The following is a 10,000-nucleotide window of genomic DNA, read 5'->3' on the forward strand; positions in this document are numbered from 1 at the left end:
GAAAAACCAGAAAGAGTAGAGTAGAATAGAACAGGGTAGGGTAGGGTAGGGTAGGGTAGGGTAGGGTAGAGTAGAGTAGAGTAGAGTAGAGTAGAGTAGAGTAGAGTAGAGTAGAGTAGAGTAGAGTAGGTAGGGTAGGGTAGGGTAGGGTAGAGTAGAGTAGAGTAGAGTAGAGTAGGGTAGAGTAGAGTAGAGTAGAATTAGAGTAGAATAGAATAGAATAGAATAGAATAGAATGTAGACTAGACTAGACTAGAAAGTAGAATAGAATAGAATAGAATAGAATAGAATAGAATAGAATTCTTTATTGGCCAAGTGTGGTTGGACACACAAGGAATTTGTCTTTGGTGATATGTTCTCAGTGTGCATAAAAGAAAAGATACATTCATCAAGAATCCTAAGGTACAACACTTAATGATAGGCATAGGGTACAAATAAGTACCATAATCAAATCATACTAGGAAACAATCAATATAAATCATAAGGATACAAGCAACAAAGTTACAGTCCTGCAGTCATAAGTGGGAGGAGATGGGTGATAGGAACGATGAGAAGATTAAAAGCAATGGTAATGCAGACTTCGTGAATAGTTTGACAGTGTTGAGGGAATTATTTGTTTAGCAGAGTGATGGCATTCAGGGGGAAAAAAAACCTGTCCTTGTGTTTAGTTGTTCTGGTGTGCAGTGCTCTATAGTGTCATTGTGAAAAAGTCCAGAAAGTCCAGTTGCCTCTTGCAAAAAGCACCTTTGGGACAAGACACAGTATGTGGTAGCTTCCAATCAAGCAGGGGTGGGGCTGGGGGCTGGGGAGGAAGAGGCTGGTTCTAGGTGCTGCCGAAGACCCTTTTTTCAAAATGTGCCCATTAGGGATTGAGGGCATCACCTACTATTGTGACTGTGTAAAGGTTGCCTGCTTGAGAGGGGGAGCGATGGTGCAAATTGCTTGTAGGGACACACTTGTAAGGGGAGGCCAGGTAAGTCAGCCTGGTTGACTTTCTGCATATATCCGTCTCTCATTTCCTCCTTAGCAGCATGGAAGAGGTGTGGGCCTTTTGCTTTCCTCTCAGGTATTAACTTTCCAGTTGAATCTACAGTTCTGGGTCTTCTGTGTGGCCTCCCATCCTGCAGCTCAGTAGATCTGGATGGAACGTCCACCAGGCAAGGCCAGCTGGGTGCTGTCATTTAGCGGGATGAGCTGTAGGGGCCAATGACATTCAGATCAGGGGTGTCCAACCTTGGCAACTTTAAGACTGTGGATTTCAATTCCAAGAATTCCCCAGCCAGCCATGCTGGCTGGGGAATTCTGGGAGTTGAAGTCCACAGTCCTTCAAGTTGCCAAGATTGTTCAGCCTTGCTCTAGAACGTCTTGCTTTACTGGGAGAAGGCAAGAAGTGACTTATGGATATCTTTGGAGATTCTCAGTCATCCAGGTCATGGTTGCCCCAAAGGTGCTTTTTCAAGAGGCAACTGGACTTTCTGGACTTTTTCCTTGAAGAGGTTTCACTTCTCATCCTAGAAGCTTCTTCAGCTCTGAGCCAAAGAAGCTTCCTGGATGAGAAGCCAAATGCCTTCTAAGAAAAACCAGAAAGTCCTGTTGCCTCTTGAAAAAAACACCTTTGGGATGAATAGTTTCTGGAAGGATCATTTCAGGGCTCGGGGTCTTTGACAGCTCACCTCCTGCAAAGCTTATGCTTGTGATTCTCTGCAGTCGTCGGTGGTCAATTTGACATGCCTGACAGAACCTAGTTTTGGGTTGGAACATTCCTGGTACCATTGGTAGTGTGACCAATAAATAGATCATGGGAAAAAGGCAGAATTGAAGGGGCTGCCTTATCGACCAAGAATGACAACAATTGTTCGGAATCTTCCCTTCTTTCCTCCTGATGCTAGTTCTCCAGTCTGGTAGCTCCATGGATAAATTAGAGATATCTACCATCTCCTGATCCAAACAGTTCCATCTGTAAATGCAACAGAAGGTTTCTATTGTCTGTCACTTATAGGAGAGACAAACAAAAGGCGGTGGGGAGAGCAGACCAGGTGAATTGTACCCAAGACATAACTGGTCTAAATTGGAAGACTTTCTTGATGCTTCTCGTAGCTCTACTTCTTCTGTGCTTGACTTAGAACAATAGCAATGGCGCTTAGACTTATATACCGCTTTGCAGTGCTTTTACAGCCCTGTCTAAGCGGTTTACAGAGTCAGCCTCTTGCCCCCAACAATCTGGGTCCTCGTTTTACCCACCTCAGAAGAGTGGAAGACTGAGTCAACCTTGAACCGGTGAGATTTGAACTGCTGAACTGCAGCTAGCAGTCAGCTGAAGTAGCCTGCAGTACTGCACATTTAACCACCGCACCATCTCGGCTCAGTACAAGTGTAGGCAGCCTTGTGTTTCAACTACAACTTGCACAGTTTGTTGCCTAACAAGGGTTAAAAGTTTAAAACATCCGAAGGACTCCAGGATGTGGATTACCCCAAAATTTAAGGCCATCCTCTGATCAGATAGCCACCCTGGCACAGCAATTAACAAGCAATTTACAAAAATCAGTAGAGAACTAAGTATGTTAATCCTTTTGAACGTGCTGACTATTGTTTGAACAAAAAGATGTCTATTCCCTAATCTTCCAGATCTCTAAATCAGCTGTAGACCTCTGTCTTACGGATTCCTCATGAGACAAAACTGTCTGGAGCAAGGGGTGAAATGCTCTGAAGTCTGCTAACGGTTCGCTTCGCTACCGGTTCACTTTACCCGCGCATGCGTGCTGTTCGCCCGAACCAGTAGTAAAAAAATGCTACCAATTCGGGCAAACTGGTAGTTCCAACGATCAGCTGTGCAAGAATCAGCAGTGTCACACCATTTCTAATTGATCTGATTTCTAATCGCACAGCACAGCTGATTGTCACACAGCTGATTGTTGGAGCTACCAATTTGCCCAAACCGATAGCATTTTTTTTTACTACCAGTTCAGCTGAACTGATAGGATTTCACTCCTGTATGGAGCCTTGCTGGGTTATCTCAAATCTTCTCCTTGTCCAGAGAGCAATGACAAAAAGTCAGTTTAATTGCGGAATCTTCATTCTGCTGGCATCATTGGCTTTGCTTTTACTGGAGCTGTCTTCAGTTCTCCATTTCTTCCCCGGAGGTCTCATTTTTTCACGGGAAGATTTATTTCCTGTTGGGGTAAACAATTCCATTCATCTAATTGCCCGACTCTTTGTCCTTCAAGGGAAATCCTGTGATTTGTTCTTAATTAGAGGAGGATTTGCTACTCTATTCCTTGCAATGTGGTTTTTTCCCCTTTCCTTTGAGGCTTAGGGGATATCCTTCACAAACCCATGGAGATCAGGGATAGAATGTGGGTGTTGTTCAGTTGCACCACACTTTAGAAACATCACAGTCCTCACAGCTTCCTCCTAGTAAATCCTGAGTTCAGATGTTGGATTCCTTTTTTTTTTTTAGTGCCTCTCTCGTATGGCATTTCCCTTCACTTTCTTTGCATAGATGCTGACAATTTAAGTATACTTTGTGATTGGTCTGTGTGATAGATTCTTCACCAATAGGAAAGCAAGTTCTCAGTATTTTTGTGAGCCCGTATCAACCATCAGTAAAGACCAGAAAGATTTAGTAATAGCGCTTATACTTATATACCGCTTCACAGTGCTTTACAGCCCTAAGTGGTTTACAGAGTCAGCATATTTTCCCCAACAATCTGGGTCCTTATTTTATCATCCTTAGAAGGATGAAATGCTGAGTCAACCTTGAGTCAGTCAGGATCGAACTGCTGGCAGTCAGCAGAATTAGCTTGCAATACTGCATTCTAACCATAGCATTGCCAATGGCCTTTCTTTCCTTCCTTCCTTCCTTCCTTCCTTCCTTCCTTCCTTCCTTCCTTCCTTCCTTCCTTCCTTATTTCCTTCCTTCCTTTTCTCCCTCCCTCCCTCCTTCCTTTGTTCCTCTTTCTCCCTTCCTTCCTTAGCACTTAGCAATAACACTTAGACTTATATACCACTTCACAGTGCTTTTACAGCCCTGTCTAAGTGGTTTACCGAGTCAGCCTCTTTCCCCCAACCATCCGGGTCCTCCTTTAACCATCCTCAAAAGGATGGAAGGGTAAGTCAACCTTGAGCCGGTCAGGATCGAACTCCTGGCCATGGGCAGAGACTGTCTGCATTTTAACTATGGTGCCACCAGGGCTCTCTTTGTTTTCTTTTTGCCTAGATGACATTTAAGCAGATGATGGGATTCATATTTCATTGAGGACTTTCTCGATATGCTCAAGTTGAACGTTTGTTGTTTCTATCATTTCAGTGCATGGCAACAAACTCAGTTACATTTGTGCAGTGGTGGGCTGTGACCAGTACATCCCAGTAGAGGCATACTGGTGCCTGCTGGGAGCACCAGGGACTGTTCTGGTATGGTGCTCCGGAGGGCCCTCCCGCCCTCCCGAGCTCCTTACCAGTATTTGAGCTCTTCGGGGCTTCCCCGCACGGAGTATACAGTGCCTGCGCAATGCTCCGCCGTGCAGCTGGAGCATCATGGAGGCGCCATGAAGCATCGCAGGCGGTAAGTACGCATGCACACTGCGCACATTCATGTGGTGGATGCCAGACCCCGTTGCAATGCACCAGTGGGAGATGTTTCCACACCTCTGATCTGGATTTCTCCCTTTTTATGACAGAAACTCTAATCTAGTATTTCCATTTTCTTCATTTACTTATTTTTTCAGGCTTCATTGCCATCAGTAGTGTTGTCCCCCTGCCTGTAAACCTTTCCCTGCCAGACAATCAGTAGATTAGCTGTAATTCTCTTAATATGGGACATGGTGGCTCAGTGGCTAAGATGCTGAGCTTGTCGATCAGAAACGTCGGTAGTTCGGCGGTTTGAATCCCTAGCACCATGTAACGGATTGAGCTCCCGTTACTTGTCCCAGCTTCTGCCAACCTAACAGTTTGAAAGCACGTAAAAAATGCAAGTAGAAAAATAGGAACCACCTTTGGTGGGAAGGCAACAGTGCTCTGTGCACCTTCAATGTCTCCGGGATCATGTGGCCGGCATGACTAAATGCACGGAACACTGTAACCTTCCCACCAAAGGTGGTCCCTATCTCTGTGGTGCTCAGATGAACGGTGCTCATCTCTGTTTCAAAGCCGAAGAGTCAGTGCTGTCCGAAGACGTCTCCATGGTCATGTGGCCGGCATGACTAAACACTGAAGACGCAATTTTACATGCTTTTGAACAGCTAGGTTGGCAGAAGCTGGGACAAGTAACAGGAGCTCACTCCATTATGTGGCGCTAGGAATTCGAACCGCCAACCTTTATGTTGGACTAGTTCAGCATCTTAGCCACTGAGCCACCATGTCCCTTTTGGTTCTCTTATAGGCCATTGCTAATGAGAATTAACAAAGTAGACAGCCATCCCATAAACCTGGGTCTGATGCCAATTTTCAGTGTCCCTTGCTGACTTTTGGGAAACTATAACATTTTGCTTTTAATTCTATATAATTTTTTAATTAAAACTTTTAAACAAGAAGAAAAACTAATAGAAAGGGAGGAAGAAAAAAAGGGAAAGCAAGCAAGCAGAGAAAAAGCAACAAAGGGTAAGAAAAGGAAGACAAGTTGAAGAAAAAGAAAAGGAAGGAAGAAGAAAAAGAAAAGGAAAAGAAGAAACTAGAATATTTCAGTAGTCTTCACATCCGTTATAGGTACAAATATACTTTGACCCTTCTCTCTAAAGTTGCACCGTATTGCTCTTCTTTCTATAATCTGTCCTGCCTAATCATCGACATCACAACTCAAAAGACGACGTTAACTTTTTTCTCCCCCCAAGTCTGATAAGCCAGTTGTTAAGACCGAAACTCTTATGTCCCATGGGGGGGTTCTTTCATTAAAATGGTATCAAACCCACCTCATGCATTATTTTTTTTGGGAGGGACTCAATTGCTTTGCCAAAGTTCAATGGTGTCTTTATTTGTTTAGCCCTCCATTTAGTTAAAATTTTACCTCCCACAATCTGCCCGCAGTAAGACCCTTTCGTGGTTTGCCAGCAGAACAAGAATCCTAATTGCCCACCAATAACAAAGGAGCCGTTTTCCCTGCCCCAATAAAATCCCAGATAAAAAGCATGAAACGGCCAGCCGACCAGCAATAGAAACGCAGGGCGACATCGATAAATCAAAGATGCTCTTAGATAACTCGGTTCTTAATGATCTCCTACAACTGAATAAGGCGGGCATCATGGTGCCATTCCAATTGCACCCCTCTCTGGTTTCAATGGACTTTAGGGGTGGGAGAAAGGAGGGGGGTGGGTGAGCCGCTGATGGCCCATAGGCTGCATGAATGAAACAAAAGGGGGTGAAGGGAAGGTCATGAAGAAACAACCACATCATTGTTCGTTGTAGAGTGGCAGGACTTGTCAACGAATGTAACTGGCCTTAGTGTTTTGGTATATGCTGCCTAGAAGGTGCTGAACGAAGAGATGAGACTTATAGTTGCAGTCTTTTCTCTTTTAATCCATCTAAAATGAAAGACAACACATTTGGGTGGTTCTCCCTCTGTCCATCAGATGCTGGGGACTTCACATGATGTGCGTTGCAAGCAGAGGTGGTATTCAGCCGGTCCTGACCAGTTCTGGAGAACCGGTAGCGGAAATTTTGAGTAGTTCGGAAAACCAGGAAACATCACCTCTGACTAATCCTGCCCCCATCTATTCTCTGCCTCCCGAGTCCCAGCTGATCGGGAGGGAATGGGGATTTTGCACTATCCTTCCCCTGGAGTGGGGAGGAAGTGGAGATTTTACAGTATCTTTCCCCTGGAATAGAGAGGGAATGGAGATTTTACAGTATCCTTCCCCTGGAGTGGGGAAGGAATGGAGATTTTACATTATCCTTCCCCTGGAGTGGGGAGGAGAGATTTTACAGTATCTTTCCCCTGGAATAGGGAGGGAATGGAGATTTTACAGTATCCTTCCCCTGAAGTGGGAGGAAATGGAGATTTTACAGTATCCTTCCCCTGGAGTGGGGAGGGAATGGAGATTTTACAGTATCCTTCCCCTGGAGTGGGGAGGGAATGGGGATTTTGCACTATCCTTCCCCTGGAGTGGGGAGGGAATGGAGATTTTACAGTATCCTTCCCCTGGAGTGGGGAGGGAATGAAGATTTTACACTATCCTTCCCCTGGAGTGGGGAGGGAATGGAGATTTTACATTATCCTTCCCCTGGAGTGGGGAGGAGAGATTTTACAGTATCTTTCCCCTGGAATAGGGAGGGAATGGAGATTTAACAGTATCCTTCCCCTGGAGTGGAGAGGGAATGGAGATTTTACAGTATCCTTCCCCTGGAGTGGGGAGGGAATGGAGATTTAACAGTATCCTTCCCCTGGAGTGGGGAGGGAATGGAGATTTTACAGTATCCTTCCCCTGGAGTGGGGAGGGAATGAAGATTTTACACTATCCTTCCCCTGGAGTGGGGAAGGAATGGAGATTTTACATTATCCTTCCCCTGGAGTGGGGAGGAGAGATTTTACAGTATCTTTCCCCTGGAATAGGGCGGGAATGGAGATTTTACAGTATCCTTCCCCTGAAGTGGGAGGAAATTGAGATTTTACAGTATCCTTCCCATGGAGTGGGGAGGGAATGGAGATTTAACAGTATCCTTCCCCTGGAGTGGGGAGGGAATGAAGATTTTACACTATCCTTCCCCTAGAGTGGGGAGGGAATGGAGATTTTACAGTATCTTTCCCTGGAGTGGGGAGGGAATGGAGATTTTACGGTATCCTTCCCCTGCCACGCCCACCAAGCCATGCCCACAGAACTGGTAGTAAAACATTTTGAAGCCCACCACTGATTACAAGCTCAGTGAGTGAGTCCTTTATTGTAGCCCAGTGATTCTTGGAAGATTTCCCATCAGTCTCAAGAGAGAGTAGAATTCTTTCCCCTGACTATATCACAACACTTTGCACATGATTTGAATGTAGCAACAGGGATACAACTTTTGGGCTGGTTTGAGAGTTCTTTGCAGAAGAGGAAGGTGATTGTGTTTGAGTCTTACAAATCAGATCTACGCTTTCCTGCTTTCTGTAACAACAACAAAAAAGGGGGAAAATAATGTTTTTATATAGATAATGCAAAGGTGTCTCTTTTTTCCTCCACAATTCCTCATTCCATAGAATTTAATGCTGGAGCTCATGATAAATCACATCCTCTTGCTTTGGGAGTTTTTTTTCCATAAGAAGTTCCAGAATAAATACGTTTGGAAACTCAGTAAATGGAACTCAGCAAGTTTGTAGATATCTTGAGGTTGCGATGAGCACATGGAGAATTGCCCTTTAACTCAGCTCGGGTGCTATATCTTGGTTCTCACTAACTGTGGTGAAGAAGTAGGCTTAAGTGCAAGACTGTTCTACTTCAGGGTGGAAAGAGAGAGGTGTGATGTGGGGGAATGTCTTGGACCCATTCAGAGAGAAGACAAGAATAGCATCCTCCTTCGAAAGCTAATTATGGAAAGGAGGTTGTTGTATGCACGAATTTTCTGTCATCTCAGTCTCTTTCCCAAGTCCACTTGGAAACTAAAACTACTCAACTCAGCAATGAGTCTACAGTTGCACAATATACTATGTGTCTGTAGCAATTCAGCTGGGAAATATCCTCCCATCAACGGAAGGCTTACTATCTCTAGGCCAGGGGTGTCAAACCGGGGGTTGAAATTCAGCAGGTTCTGACAGCTTCTGGAGAACCGGGAGCAGAAATTTTGAGTAGTTCAGAGAACCAGCAAATACCACCTCCGGCTGGCCCCAGAGTAGGGTGGGAATGGAGTAGGGTGGGAATGGAGGGTGGGAATGGAGATTTTGCAATATCCTTCCCCCAGGAATGGGGAGGGATTGGAGATTTTGCAGTATCCTTCCCATGCCACGCCTACTACGCCATGCCCACAGAACCACCACTGGTCAAGCTCGATTTCATTGAGGGCCGCAACAGGGTTTTGTTTCACCTTGTGGGGTTGGGGTGGGTGTGGCCAGCTCCACACCACTCATGTCAGGGGCATCCGTGGCAGCCCAGGTGCTCTGCCAGCCAAAGGAGGCTCCCGAGCTCCATTTTCACCTGCGACGGCCTCCTGCAACCCTCTGCCAGTGAAAACAGCTTGGGAAGGCAGCCTTTCTGCTGGCAGAGGCACTATGGGCCAGTCATTCACTGTTTCCAGGCCCTGCAGATCTAAGCACCCTTTAGGGCGGATCCGGCCCCCGGGCCTTGAGTTTGAACCCCGCCCCCTGCTCTAGGTTTTGCATGTTTTGGGTAGGAAGCAGTTGGGAACTGAATGTAGGAGTTTGCAAGTATTTGTGAGCCTTATTGTGATGATTTTACCCTTTAAAAATCTCATGCACAAAGACACACCCCATGCGTCAAATCAGTGGTGGGATTCAGCTAGTTCGCACCTATCCAGGAGAACCGGTTGTTAACTTTCTAAGCAGTTCAGGGAACCGGATGTTGGAAGAAATCTCCTTTTGTTTTTTTCCACTTTACAGGGCTAATCCTGTAAGGAAGGCAGGAAGGAAGCATTCTGGTGTTTCTAGCCTGATCTTTATTGCCCTGCTTACAGAAACCGCCTCTCCGGTTAATCCTTATTACATCGTCACAGCGAAGGCAAAGCGCCCATCGACATGAGTGGTTGGGTTGGCCACGCCCATCCAGTCACATGACCACCGAGCCCCGCCTACCCAGCTGGTCATTAGGGCAGAGAACTGGTTGTTAAATTATTTGAATCCCACCACTCCGCCAAATGTACAGAGAGACAGAGTTTCTCTGTTCTCCATCCACTCCTGGCTGTCTCTAGGTGCCACAGAAGGAGTCCCGCCAAGCTTCATGGAACAACTTAAGCCCTCCTGCTTAAGTATATTTTGTGAACACAGTCAGTGTTCAGTGTTAGCTGCGTAGCTTTGCACTCTTATCAGGGGATTAGAAAGATCTCATCCGTGACGTACTAGGAGGACTGGTTGGGTGTGAGAGCATCG

At 45.7% G+C, this 10,000-nt stretch overlaps 1 protein-coding gene across 1 annotated transcript in view; it reads left to right on the plus strand.

The window, feature by feature from the left end:
* The window catches only part of ADAMTS15 (ADAM metallopeptidase with thrombospondin type 1 motif 15), a 47,838-nt gene that overhangs the window by 1,932 nt on the left and 35,906 nt on the right, over positions 1 to 10,000 (plus strand). The window lies entirely within an intron of this gene.

Source organism: Thamnophis sirtalis, unplaced genomic scaffold (assembly GCF_051295495.1).
Source record: "Thamnophis sirtalis isolate CommonGarterSnake01/CBP01778 unplaced genomic scaffold, rThaSir2_p1.2 scaffold_2, whole genome shotgun sequence".
Lineage (NCBI taxonomy): Eukaryota > Metazoa > Chordata > Lepidosauria > Squamata > Natricidae > Thamnophis > Thamnophis sirtalis.